We start from the raw sequence: 15,529 nt of genomic DNA on the forward strand, positions 1-15,529 counted from the left end.
CGTACCTGCATCCTGGTTTGTACCTGATTCTTCAACTTTTCCACATTTAACTTTTTGATTAAAGTCTGTCTTGTTGGTAAGGGCAAAAGCTTTTAATTAGCCTCATGAAGAATGCCCTTATTAGCTTCCAAAAATGCAAGAACTCTTTTGCCCTAGGACAAGGAGAGTATAAGGGTGTCTTCATTCATAGGGCATGGAACGCCTTGTAATTCACTTGAACCTGTGATTCAGGGAGTCCATTAGAAGTCAAAATGAAAACAGCACAGAAGCAAAATGTTCACCTTTATAATAAGTTATTCACAGAGTCCTAAGGGTTTTCTTTGCCAGTCAGACAGTTCCATATTCGCAGGCTTTTGCAATTTTCAAAAGAGGAAACTGAGGCCCAAATTATCTTACTCCAGATTATGCAATGTACCCATACTTACCTGCTTAGTGGGAGACCCAGCAGTGCCTCGTAACTCACAGCCACAGCCATTCATTTGTTCACCATGGGACGGCAGTAAAGAGCTCTCTCTGAAAGCACTGCATACGGAGGCTGCGGGCAAAATGCCAAAACATCAGGATGATGTGGTCAAGTGATTTAAAAATGAAATCAATCATTTCTATGTTGAAGTGGCATAATGCCAAATAGCCTACTAACTAAATGTTCAAATGTTTAAAGCTTGGCCGTTGCCTAAGTCTTTGTAAACTCCTAAGGTAGCTTCATACGAATGGTAGTTTCCTTGTATTAAATGGGGCTCCTCTTCTCTTTTGGGGAATTCTTCTTTTTCAATAGTTCAAAGGAGTTTGTGCCTCCAAAAAAAGTGAAAAATGGACTTCCCTTTTCATGATCGCTGGTAAGATTAATTATGAACATACTACTGGTTGAATCCAGAAAAATACGATTATGTATTTGAGGATTTCTCGACAAAGCAGGACACTGCTGACTTGCAGTGTCATATTCTACATCAGTGATTACCTCGAGGCAACTCTATTATCCTAAATACATGTACAAAGTAAAATGCATGTCTTGCATACATGGTTGTAATAGAGTTGTGGCTGGTAAATAAGGTTGGTGTTCAGAGAACTGATGAGAGAAAGAAACCGTCAGAGGCTTCCTGGGGGGAGGGGATGGTCACAAAGGGGGGTCAGAATGGTCCCTAACCAGGAAAGCAAAAGCATCCAGAGAAAGTGAGAAAGGTGATGATGATCACAAACGGAAGGAAGCAGGCTATGTCTGACAGACAACCTGTGGTGTAGTACCGTACACCTACCTACCCTCAGCAAAATGGGTTGACCTCCAAGGTTTGGGAGATTAAGCCCAAGTATCAGGAAGGCATGGCTTTGGCTGGGGGTGGTAGAATAGAAAGGGTCCTCTTCTACTCAGCCACTACAGACTAGATCTATCTAACAGAAGTTCCAGAATTTGGCAGAATATAGGAAGGAAGCTTAGCCAGATTAATTAATATTGCTTTATGTTCATTAACCTTAAGTCTGTGTTAAAAGTGCTTTTCAGATATCCCCACAAGGGCTGGCAGAGGAGAGGAAAACGCTGAGGCGGCGGTATTCATGAAGCTAATTATCTGGGGGAATGTGCAGAGGCACCGGCTGACCCTGATATGACACTCGTCTCTTTCTACATGGTCAGGGTGTCCTCTCTTTAGACAAAATTCAGCTTTCTGTCAAATCAACTAAGGTTTACTGAGAACCTACTTTGTCCTGGGAGTTTCAAGGTGCTGAGACTTCAAATGCTGAAATATTATCAAATCAAAATATGATTATGATCACTGTCAGCTATTTCTACAATCCTTAAGTCCAAAGCTGGGACAAGCTCCAGGTTCAGGAAAACCCTCCAGTTTCTAGCCCTTGTCTACTTATAGAATGAAGTTTTGGTTTTTTTATTTGTTTTTGAGGGGGGCAAGGGACAGAGAGAGGGGGCAACAGAGAAACTGAAGTGGGCTCCATGCTGACAGCACTGAGCCAAATGCAGGACTCAAATGCATGAACTGTGAGATCACAACCTGAGCTAAAGTCAGATGGTCAATGGACTGGGACACCGAGGCACAGCCAGAATGAAGTTTTAACCACTTCAGTCAAATCGAATTTCACTGAAGGTTCTCCCACAGCTTCTGGAGGTAAGGAGTCTTAGTGTTTTTGTGCCGGAAAATATACCATGAACTTGCAAGACAAAAGAAATACTCTGAAAATATATGTGCAAGCTATGACAAAGAGTACCCTTAATTTGAATAAGCACTCACACATCAGTAAGAAAAAGTAAACTGCAAGTAAGTGCAGCTTCCTGAGTCTTTTTCCACCTTTGGAATTCTAAAATTAGTTACCTGTGTAAGGACAAATAAAAATTCAAAATAAGAGGCTTCCTTCTCCCTATTGAAAAAGAGTCCCTGTCTTCCTTTTTCGTAGACCATTCACTTTAGAAAACCTGCAAGTACTGAGGAGAAGAAACAAGATGTCAGAGAAGTAGGGAGCTCTATACATTAGGCTCACCCCCATCTCTCAAATAGAGAAGGCCTGAAGCCATAGGACGCTGAACCGGAAGAGTTGGGAGGAAAAGAGAGAGAGTCAACTAAGAAGACAACCTCATAGGTCTACCTCAAGAAGCAAGCCAAAGTACACATGGTAGAGAGCCCCAAATACCACTATGGGTAGGGAAATAAAATAACCAAAGTCTCACCAAGAGAGACCAAGAGACACCATTAAAAGAACAATTCCTGAATGGACAGGGCCTTGACAGTCTATAAGCCTTCTCTAATATGGCAGTACTCACAGGTGCAGAGCACATAACAAGCTTTTAAAACTAACAAGACACAGAAAGTTAGCCAAAGTGATGCAATGGAAGAACTCTACTCTAAAGAAATTCCAGGATGAAATGACAGCTAAAGAACTGCTCAAAACAGATATAAGCAACAAAACTGAACAAGAATTTAGAACAATAGTCATAAAATTAATCGCTGGGCTTGAAAAAGGCATGGAAGACATCAGAGAAGCTATTGCTACAAAGACTATGGAGCTTAAACATATTTCGATGAATTTAAAAATGCTATAAACGAGGTGCATAATAAAATGGAGGCATCCAATGCATGGATTGAAGAGGCAGACAGGAGAATAAGTGAATTAGAAGACACAATTACAAAAAAAGTGGAAGCCAAGAAAAAGAGAGATAAACTGATCCAGGAACATGAAAGGAGAGTTCCAGAACTGAGTGATACAATCAAACTCAACAATATCCATATCATAGGAATTCCAGAAGAGGAAGAGAGAGGGAAAGGCGCTGAAAGAGTCCTGGAACAAATTATAGCAGAGAACTTCCCCAATCTGGGGAAGGAAACAGAAATTGAAATCCAAGAGGCACAGAGAACTCCCCTCAGACATAACTTGAATTCATCTTCTGCACAACATATCACAGTAAAACTGGCAAAAGATAAAGACAAAGACAGAATTCTGAAAGCAGGCAGGGATAAAAGGGCCCTAACATACAAAGGGAGACCTACCAGAATGGTTAAGGACCTATCTACTGAAACGTGGCAGGCCAGAAAGGAATGGCAGGAAATCCTAAATGTGATGAACAGAAAAATTATGCAGCCAAGAACCCTCTATCCAGCAAGCCTGTCATTCAGAATAGAAGAAGAGATAAAGGTCTCCCAAAATAAACAAAAACTGAAAGAATTCGTCACCACTAAACCAGCCCTACAAGAAATCCTGAGGGGGACTCCATGAGGGAAATGTTGCAAGGAACACAAGGTACCTGAGACACCCCCACAAGCATGAATCCTGAAAAGAACACAATGACCCTAAGCTCATATTTTTCAATAATAAAACTGAATGTACATGGGCTAAATGCTCCAATCAAGACATAGGGTAGCAGAATGGATGAAAAAACAAAATCCATCTATTTGCTGTCTACAAGAAATTCATTTTAAACCTGAGGACACATTCAGATTGAAAGTAAGGGGATGGAGAAATATCTATCATGCTACCGAAGTCAAAAGAAAGCTGGAGTAGCCATATTTATATCAGACAAACTAAAGACAGTAACAAGGGATGAAGAAGGGCATTATAGAATAATTACAGGGTCTATCCATCAGGAAGAGCTAACAATTATAAATGTCTATGCACCGAATACCGGAGCACCCAAATACATAAAACAATTAATCACAAACAGAAACAATCTTATGGATAAGAATGTTCTAATAGCAGGGGACTTTAATACTCCACTTACAGCAATGGATAGATCAACTAGACAGAAAATCACTAAAGAAACAATGGACTTGAATGACACATTGGACCAGATGAATTTGACAGAAATATTTAGAACTCTACATCCTGAGGTCATGGAATTCACTTTCTTCTCAAGTGCGCATGGCGCATTCTCCAAGATAGATCACATACTGGGACATAAAGCAGCCCTCAATAAATATAAAAGAATTGAGATCATACCATGCACACTTTCAGATCACAATGCTATGAAACTTGAAATCGATCTCAGGAAGAAATCTGGAAAACCTCCAAAAACATGGAGGTTAAAGGACACCCCACTAAAGAACAAATGGGTCAATTAGGCAATTAAAAAAGAAATTTAAATATATGTGGAAACAAGTGAAAATGAAAATACAACAATCCAAATGCTTTGGGATGCGGCAAAGGCAGTCCTAAGAGGAATGTACATTGCACTCCAGGCCTATTTCAAGAAATTAGAAAAAGCACAAGCACAAAATCGAACAGCACACCTAAAGGAACTAGAAGGAGAGCAACAAGAGCACCTCAAACCCAGTAGGAGAAGAGAAATAATAAAAATCAGGGCAGAAATAAACAATATAGAATAAAATAACAGTTGAACAGATCAATGAAACCAAGAGTTGGTTTTTTGAAAAAGTAAACAAATTTGATAAACCTCCAGCCAGGCTCTCCCCGCCCCCTGACAAAAAAGAGAGAGAGAGCACTCAAATAGATAAAATCATGAATGAAAATGGATTTATTCCAACCAATCTCTCAGAAATACAAGCAATTATCAGGGAATACTATGAAAAATTATATGCTAACAAACTGGACAACTTAGAAAAAATGGACAAATTCCTAAACACACACACACACAATACCAAAATTCACATGGGAAGAGATGGAAAATCTGAACAGGCCCATAACTAGTGAAGAAATTGAATCAGTTATCAAAAATCTCCCAACAAATAAGAGCCCTGGGCCAGATGGCTTCCCTGGGGAATTCTACCGGACATTTAAAACAGGGCTAATACCCATTCTTCTCAAGCTATTCCAAAAAGTAGAAATTGAAGGAAAACTTCTGGACTCATTCTATGAAACCAGCATCACTTTGATTCCCAAGCCAGAAAAAGACCCAGAAAAAAAAAAGAGAACTACAGGCCAATATCCTTGATGAATACAGATGCAAAAATCCTCAACAAGATACTTGCAAATCCAATTCAGCAGCACATAAAAAGAATCATCTACCGTGATCAAGTGGGATTCATTTCTGGGTTACAGGTCTGGTTCAGTATTTGCAAATCAATCAATGGGATACATCACATTAACAAAAGAAAAGATAAAAACCATATGATCCTGTCAATAGATGCAGAAAAAGCATCTGACAAGATACAGCATCCCTTCTTAAGAAAGACCCTCGAGAAAGTCGGGAGAGAAGGAACTTACCTAAACATCATAAAAGTCACCTATGAGAAGCCTTCAGCTAACATCATCCTGAATGGGGAAAAACTGAGAGCTTTCCCCCTGAGATCAGGAACACGACAGGGATGTCCACTCTCACCACTGTTGTTTAACATAGTGCTGGAAGTCCTAGCATTAGCCATCAGACAATAAAAGGAAATAAAAGGCATCAGAATTGGCAAAGAAGAAGTCAAACTTTCACTTTTATCAGACGACATGATACTCTACATAGAAAACCCGACAGACTCCACCAGAAGCCTACTAGAACTAATCCATGAATTCACCAAAGTCATAGGGTACAAAATCAACCTACAGAAATTGGTTGCATTTTTATACACCAATAATGAAACTACAGAAAGAAAAATCAAGAAACTTATTCCATTCACAATTGCACAAAAAAACATACCTAGGAATAAACCGAACCAAAGACATAAGAGATCTGTATGATGGAAACTATAGAAAACTTAGGAAGGAAATTGAAGAAGACACAAAGTAATGGAAAAACATTCCATGCTCATGGGTCGGAAGAATAAGTATTGTTAAAAAATCATTACTACCCAAAACAATCTACACATTCAAGACAATCCCAATCATAATTGCACCAATACTCTTCTCAAAACTAGAACAAACTCTCCTAAAATTTCTTTGGAACCACAAAACACCCTAATAGCCAAAGTAATATTGAAGAAGAAAACGAAAACTGGAGGCATCACCATTCCAGACTTTAGCCTCTACTGCAAAGCTGTCAGCATCAAGACAGTATGGTATTGGCACAAAAACAGACACATAGACCAATGGGATAAAATAGAGAACTCAGAATGGATCCACAAATGTATGGCCAACTAATCTTTGACAAAGCGGGAAAGAGTAACCAGTGGAAAAAAGACAGCCTCTTTAACAGATGGTGCTGGGAGAACTGGACAGCAACATGCAGAAGAATGAAACTAGATCATTTTCTCACACCATACACAAAATAAACTCAAAGTGGATGAAGGACCTGAATGTGATACAGGAAACCATCAAAAGCCTAGAGGAGAAAGCAGGAAACAACCTCCTTGACCTCAACCACAGCAATTTCTTACTTGACACATCCCCAAAGGCAAGGAAACCAAGGTCAACAATGAACTACCGGGACCTCATCAAGATAAAAAGCTTCTGCACGGCAAAGGAAACAATCAATAAAACTAATAGGCAACTGACAGAATGGGAAAAGAGAGTTGCAAATGACATACCAGATAAAGGGCTAGTATCCAAAATCTGTAAGGAACTCACTAAACTCCACACCTGAAAAACAAATAATCCAGTGAAGAAATGGGCAGAAGACATGAACTGACACTTCTCCAAAGAGGACATCCAGATGGCCAACAGACACATGAAACGATGCTCAGCATCCCTCCTCATCAGGGAAATACAAATCAAAACCACACTGAGATACCACCTCACGCCAGTCAGAGTGGCTAAAATGAGCAATTCAGAGAACTCTAGATGCTGGTGAGGATGTGGAGAAACGGGCACCCTCCTACACTGTTGGTGGGAATGGAAACTGGTGCAGCCCCTCTGGAGAACAGTGTGGAGGTTCCTCAAAAAATTAACAACAGAACTCCCCTATGACCCAGTAACAGCACTGCTAGGAATTTACCCAAGGGATACAGGAGTGCTGATGCATAGGAGCACATGTACCCCAATGTTCAAAGCAGCACTCTCAACAATAGCAAAAACATAGAAAGAGCCTAAGTGTCCATCAAAAGAAAAATGGATCAAGAAGAAGTGGTTTATCTATACCATGGAATACTACATGGCAATGAGAAAGAATGAAATCTGGCCATGTGTAGCAACATGGATGGAACTCGAGGGTGTTATGCTAAGGAAATAAGTCAGGTACAGAAAGACAAATACCATATGTTTTCACTTATAAGTGGATCAGAAGAAATTTAACAAAGGACCATGGGGGAGGAGAAGGGGAAAATAGTTGGGGAGAGGGAGGGAGGCAAACCATGAGAGACTCTTGAATACTGAGAAGAAACTGAGGGCTGATGGGGGAAGGGGAGAGGGGAAGGGGGGTGATATGCATGGCAAAAGGCACTTGTTGGGATGAGCGTTGGGTGTTATATGGAAAGGAACTTGACAATAAACTATAAAAGAAAAAAAAATTTTTAAACCTGTAAGTACTTTCTCCTCCCTGTGCACTGTGTATAAAACATGTTCAAACTAGATAACATTTTGTCATCTTGATAACCTGAAAATGTCTTTCTCAAAGACCTGAGTGCTATCTCTTTGAAAGTTAACCTCAAGGGAGATAGCACTATTATCTCCCAGTTTCCTTGGGAGAATAGGAGCATAACTTTGGTGGGCACTTTGCAAACTTGCAAAACTGTCCCAGCATAAAGGTATGAAATTTCTTTTCTTCTGGATAAAGCCAATAGGCTAACACAGATGGTCACCCTAATGACCATGTAAAGTTAGGATGAGCTATGTGTGACAAATGGTGCCTGTAGACTAGTCATTATTGATTTTAAAAACATGTATTAATGGTTTGTGTCTGCTTGGCTACCAAAAGGGTGAGACTGCTTTCTGTCCTTTCAGTCTCTTGCGAGATGTGATACTGGTTTCATACTTATTCAATAATAGATCTGTTTTCTCTCCCTACTACCTTTGTGGGAAGGTTTTCTGGGCTAAGGGAAGACTTCCTTTTTAAATTATATTTCCCCACTATCTTTAATTGTTTTTTGTTCATTTTCTCCACTGGAATATAAACTCTGTATACCCAAAGACTTCATCTGTTTTTGTTCTCCATTGTATTTCTCTACTCTTTGGCAAAACCAAAGGACTCAATAAGTATGTGAAGGGATGGATTATGAAAACTCTTCTGAGAGGAGAAGCTCGAGATGTAGGAAAATGGTGACTTTTTAAGAGGGCAAGCCTTGTCCAAAAATGATGCCAAGTGTGATGGAGCTGTGGGAGGCTGCTGGTCTGCACACTCCTCTCACACCTCCTCCCTTTTCTCCCCCAACTCCTCAACAAAGAGTAAAATCCCCATACAGGGGTCAGTCCTTCCTGGCACAGCACACACGTTAATTATTCCCTGGGACTGTTGAGTGAGATGAAGTCCCATTCTCCAAAGAGAAAAGCTAACGATTAGTAATAGGATCTAGCAAAGGAGGCAGTCGAATTACTTCTGTATGTCTGGTAATTAGAGGATAACACCTTTTCATAAAATGACAGTGACAATAATCCCTAATATTGATAAATTTATTAACAATTTGCAGTTTATTTTATAGCCTCATCTCACTGATCCTAGACACAATTCGGTGAGGGAATGAGGCTAAGTATAATTATCCTGTACCAGAGATACAGAGACCGAGGCTCATAGGACTTAGGACTTGCTCAACATTTGTCATGTCGGCAGAAGAAACTGATGCTAAGATTCTCATCTTTTGATTTCATTTGTCCACATTATATCCTAACCCTTAAGAAGAGAGCCACAAAGCCTTTCCCAGAACAACCCTGCTGCCCAGAGTGTCAATCCCATCCCGACTTACACAGGCTCCTATGCTGTAGCCTCAAGCCTACTGCTCAGAATTCACTGGCACAATATAATATGACAAGGACAAGAATTTGCCATGTGGGATTCCTGATGCCTCCTGTCATTTAGCTGCCCCTGTCCTCCAATGGAAACCCATAGGTGGTGGAGCATCATAAGTACACTGGATATCCTCCTCTTGATGTCTAGGTTTCCTGCTTAGAGAAGAGGGGGAGAGCTGTAAAAGCAGCAGCTCTTTAAATATAGAGAGGTGAGGGGTGCCTGCATGGCTCAGTCAGTTAAGCATCTGACTTTGGCTCAGATCTGATAGCGCGTGGGTTTGAGCCCCGTGTCATGCTCTGTGCTGACAGCTAGGAGCCTGGGGCCTGCTTCAGATTGTTTCTCCCTCTCTCTCTGCCCCTCCCCCACTGACACTGTCTCTCTCTCTCTCTCTCTGACAAAAATAAATAAACATCTAAAAAATTAAATATACAGAAAGGTGGGATCCAAAGAGTGTGAAAAAAAGGAGAGGTGATTTCAGTACTCTTATAAGGAGATAAGAGGTTAGTTGGATAAGAGGTTAGGACAGCATAGGTATCTGTACTTATGCAAATAACATGAAGTGAGCACTATTTGTGTGCCGGGACTGGCTATGCAGCAACAAATAGGATGTGGACCCTACCCGTGGCACTTCACAAAAGAGTGAGACAGAGGAGCAAATGAATAATTAATAATATCCCATTTTATAAGTGCTTCAATAGAAACATCACCTTTTAATAATTATCTAACTAGAGATAGACTATTCATCCAAATAGAAATAGAAAGGTTAACAAAATTCTAGAATCGAATAATAAATTTGCCCAATACAAACACTTCTGAAAGTGAGGAAGGTAAATAAATAAAGCAATTATTTATTCTGGATTTCATGGAGGGGTCTAAAAAGTATTGGGAATTAAATCCTTCAAAGCTACTAAGTTCTTAATTTAAGCCAGGCTCCTGTCTGTGTTGTGGACATAAAAGTTGAATAAAACAAAAGGACACATAGTAAAATGGAAGGACATATTTAAACTCTCTATGGTGGAGGGGGTGATAAGGGTTATGATGGAGCAAACCACAGAATGCTGTAAGAACAGAAAGGAGATATTTAAGTAAGAAAGTTAAGAGAGATTGCCAACATATGTGATGCTTAAACAGAGATTCAAGAGTAAAAAGGAAATTACTAGTTGACATGGATTGAATGCTTGGGTCCCCGCCTTCCCAAATTCCTATGTTGAAGCCCTAACCCTCATTGTGATGGTGTTAGGATGTGAGAGGTAATCAGGTTTAGATGAGTCATGAGGGGGGAATCCCTATAATGAAGAACGGGTGTCTTTATAAGAAGGAGAGAGACCAGAGTTTGCTCTCTCACTCTCTCTCTCCCCACACTACAAGTGCACACAAAGAAGTACTCTTGTGAGCACACAGGGAGATGACAGCTCTCTACAAGCCAGAAGAGAGCTCTCACCAAGAACTGAATCTGTCAGCACCTTGATCTTGGACTTCCCAACCTCCAGAACTGTGAGAAATAAAGGTCTGCTGTTTAAGCCACCCAGTCTATGGTATTTTGTTATGGCAGCCTGAGCTGGCTAAGATACTAGGTTAAAATGAAAAAAAAAAGGGGAAGAAGAAAGAAAAAAATAAACCATTTTAGAAAGAAAAAAAAAGAAGTGAAGAAATCACAGATGCTCAGATAGCATGCCAGGTTTGAGAACTAAAAGAAGGTTGGCATGATTAAAGGGTGGGCATGCATGTGGCTTAGTGAAAGAAAATGATGCTTCAGAAACAGGAAGCCCAGGAAAGCCATATATGCTAACATGGGTACTTGAACTCCATGCTGAAAGCTATTGAAAGATCTGAAACAAAATAAGACTTGTTCAGAATTGCAAGTTAGCCTACTCTAGAAGAAGGCTATAGGATGGATTGAAAGGGACCACTCTGGAGGCAAGGAAGAAGTTCAGTTGGAAATGTGGTGGACACATGTTCATTCTTTAGGGACTACCCATCCCCTAGTTTGGAATCCTGCTCAGGTGACATGGTTCAGGTAGACTGATGGGTCCTCCCCTAGTCCCAGGGATGGGCAAATGGCTTCATCCTGAGCCAGTTAAAATACTTGTTCTCTACCATTTAGGACAGGGCTCAACATACAAGATATGTTCAAAAATATTTCTGAATAATTTAAAACAGCATTAAAGACGTGATCATGTGATCCAGGGAGTTGCTGGAATTCTTGGGGTTTAGGGCTTGTAGTTTATGGCACTCTAATAAGCAGCACTATATTAGGAAAAGATAAGGAAGCAAGTATTATCAGTTTTCAGATTAACATTATTAAGTACACTCTGCATGCCAAGTATAAAATAAGGTGATGGTCTAGGGTTGGTAGAAATACAAATATGAATAAAATACAGTTCTTATTCTGAAATATCACATTTTAACAAGGGAAACCTCTATCATTCAAGTAAAATATTTTAAAAGCATAAAATCATACAAATAAAGGAATATGGTCATCAAGAAAAATTAAGCAACTAGTAGTTCTTGCTGCAAGGATCAAGAAAGACTGTGAAGACAGATGGTTTTTGAGTTGACCCCAGAGTGGATAAAACTTGGACAGATGGAGATAGGAATAAAATTAGTATTCAACTGAGTCAAGGAGGATGAGATTAAGGGTCATTAACTTGAATCCCACGATGGCAGAGGGGAAAGAATTGCACGAAGCATCAAAATTACTGAGGAAAAGGAAACTAGCAGAGGCAGTGGGAGACAACAGTGAAATCATTTGAAGCCTTCAATTGTAAGAAACAGTCAATGGTTCAGAAATGGCTCTGGAAAGCAAGGTCATTCATATATGGGAGAAGGGAGGCAGAGTTTCTATGGAGAGAAGGAAAGCAAGAGGTGGGTACAAGATGAAGGACTGCCACTCCACAGTGGGAGGAGGGTCTCACAGGCCACAGCAGGAGGGGGGTGCAGGAGACAGGAAATGGAGGAGCCTCTGTGCTGGTTCCATACAGTACGAATCCATGTGAGCCTCAGACTGGAGATGGCAAGAATGAGCCAATCATTGGCAGAATATGAATGAGGTCAGCAGAATCCTGCTGAGTGAGGCAAAGATACCTCACCCAGTTGAGAGAGTCTTACAGAAATACAGTAAACCATCTTCTCATTAACACTCAGCCCTCCATCACTCCGGTGCCTGGCTCCTAAACCGTCTTCACACTAGAAAGCAATCATACACACAGTGAGGTAGGAGTTAGACTTTCTGCCACTTTTCTTTTACCCTGATTTAAGCTTTAATGTATTAGAATCAAAAGGAAAGCTAAGGCTACTGCCAGGCTGTATTTCTTGATGGGAGAAGGTCCCTGGCATAGTGAGCTTCTGCAGTCAGCATTTGTCTTTTCCTGGCTTCCCTGGCTCCTCACTGCCTCTAGAGCTGCCTCGCCCTCACCAACCTCATCATTCCCAGACAGACCCATTTCCATCTCCCATGAAGCACAGCATTTGTACTCATTCTAAAATTCCTCACTTAAAGTCCCACCTGGTTGGTAGTTTGTAACATGGATAAACACCTGCAGAATATAAGAAATGAGAAACCAAGGGAAAGAAAGTAACATTATGGTATTCCTGCTAAGCACATCGATAACATATTTCATTTCCCACAAAAACTCTCAGAGCTACTAGACATTGCTCTATCTGTTGTAGCTGAATATTACTAAATACCGTGGCAAGACTTCCAGAATGTAACTAGGGAAAGAAACCCTGAATGGGGAAAGAAATGAGCAGTATGAGGTCAAATCCAACCCAGTTCAGGAAAGTGAAATGAAAGAGGGGGAGAAACCTACACAGCTTCCCTACCTCTTGCAAACTGGGGTTTGGCGGCTAAGACATGATCTGAAGATGAAGCCTTATGAAGGTTGTGGAGGAGAATGATGAGGTGAGATCAAGCCACAGAGCATACAAGAGTCTGTGATGGTGGTTTTTCTCAAGGGCACAAGGACAGGCAGTTGCCTTGGAAACAGAAGGAGTAGCCAAAGAGGCACCAATTACAGTTGTGTAAACGTGTCAATGATCCACTGACAGAGTGAGTCTGAAGGGAGCAATGAATAAAAAGCTGAGGTAGTAGAATGGGAGAAAAAGGCATTTTGTTACCGCTGTTTTCTGGGTGACTAGTGGCTGGCACTTGAGATATTCTTACTCTCGAAGAAGACACACCCAGATGACTCACTGGATGCCAAAAGCATTGCAGAGAGGAAGTGTGCTCCAGTTATTACCATTAATGTTATCATAATGAATTGAAAATGAGGAGTTAGGTCATCATAGCTTGTTCAATGGTGATGTCACATGATCACTTTTGTAATTACCAAAGGAGACAGTTGACCAAATCCAGTTTTCTTTAAAAGACATATTTATGAATTCACTAGTGCTACATCAAGAGTCCCAATGAAATATTTCTAAATTTACACATAATTATTTTTGTTATCACAGATTTGGTAGCACTTTTCTTCTAAGTTCTTTTAGAGTATTCTGTGGGTTTTTTTTAAATTTTTGATAAATTTCCTCATAACTGTACCAAAAACCCTAATTTGGAAATTATTCCCAATAATGTCTAATGATTATGGGATACTGGTGAACAAGGGAGGATGAAAACTTTTTATCTATGTCCCTCATATAAATGAAAACAGAAACAAAAAGGAGCAGTTCGAGCTGAGCAATTGCCCAGGGAACCAATACAATTTCTTTTATAATTTTTAATTACACAAGTAATTCAAGAAATATTCTCCTCATAAAAATTTCAGTAATACAAAGCAAAAGTCCCTGGCTACCACAATACTTGCTCCCACTCCCTCTTTGGGGGAATCTATTATTATTAATTTGGTGTTTACCTTTCAGAACTTTTTCTATGTGTTTATATATATATATTAGGTAATGTGTTACTTATTTTTCAATGTTTCTTTATTTTTGAGAGACAGACAGTCAGACAGACAGAACATGAGCAGCAGAGAGGCAGAGAGAAAGAGGGAGACGCAGAATCCGAAGCAGGCTCCAGGCTCTGAGCTGTCAGCCCAGAGCCTGATGCGGGGCTCAAACCCACGGACCGTGAGATCATGACCTGAGCCAAAGTCGGACGCTTAACTGACTGAGTCACCAAGATGCCCCAGGTAATGTGTTATTTAATCTACACAATATCATACACTTTTTTCATTTTTGTGTTTGAAATAAAATTCAGTCCAAACATACTAATTTATTTCCTTCTTTTTAACTATTATATATCTTTCTTTTATTAGTGTAACACTAGCTATTCTAACCAATATATTCCAAAATGTCAATGGCCTAATACAGTAAAAGTTTATGTCTTATTCACCTACCAGTCCCATGAGAGTACCCATTCAGGAATCAAGCTCCTTCCATCTGATCACTGTCCATCTCCTAGAGTCTTACACTTATCTCCATCCAGTCAGTGGAAGAGCATAGAAAAGGTACATGTACTTTTTAAAAGCCATAGTCTATAAGTGACCCACATGACTTCCACTATTATTACATCAAGCAAGATTTGGAAATTGGTATTTTAACTATTCTGCCATTGATGGGTTGTTTTTAGGTTGTGTTCTTTTGAGCATGCTTCAATGAACGTCTTTTCACCTGCCTTTTTAAGTACATGGACAAGTATTTCTCTAGGATACAAAGTGAGATATATCACCACCTTTGAGTGATGGCTCAAAGAATATGTGCTTTTCTTATCTTAATGTAAACTTATAGACTGCTCTCCAGAAGACTATGCCGATACTCAACCAACAATATATCATAGCCCTACATGCCATTAATACTAGCTGTTATCATTTATATTTTACTAATATGATAAATAAGTGTGATATCTAATTGCTGTAATTACATTTCCAAGATTTTATAATTATGCTGAGGACCTTTTACTCTGTGTGTTAGCTATTTACATGAATACATCTATGAACTGACTAGTCTTAATTTTTGCCTATATTCTATTTGGTCGTAGGTGAAACAAAATGTTCAAATGGAACTCCTGCGGTCCAGTTTTGACTGGGGCCTACGATGTGGGATGGATCCCACTTTTATTACAAAAGGAGCCCTGAGAAAACAAAAACAGGGCTTTCAAAGTAGGTGGCTGAGAACCAGTTTGGGGCTACTGAGTGAACATCTACCTCTAATCTCTAAGAGAATGTGGGGATACTAGTAGTGGAAATAAGAGAAGGGGATTTTGAGGAAAGGTCGGGGAGATGTAGGAAAGGAAGACATATTTCTCTTGCTCAAAATAGTGAAAAGGTCTTTAAAGAT

This window comes from Hyaena hyaena, unplaced genomic scaffold (genome assembly GCF_003009895.1).
Source record: "Hyaena hyaena isolate Hyena2069 unplaced genomic scaffold, ASM300989v1 scaffold_877, whole genome shotgun sequence".
Classification (NCBI taxonomy): domain Eukaryota; kingdom Metazoa; phylum Chordata; class Mammalia; order Carnivora; family Hyaenidae; genus Hyaena; species Hyaena hyaena.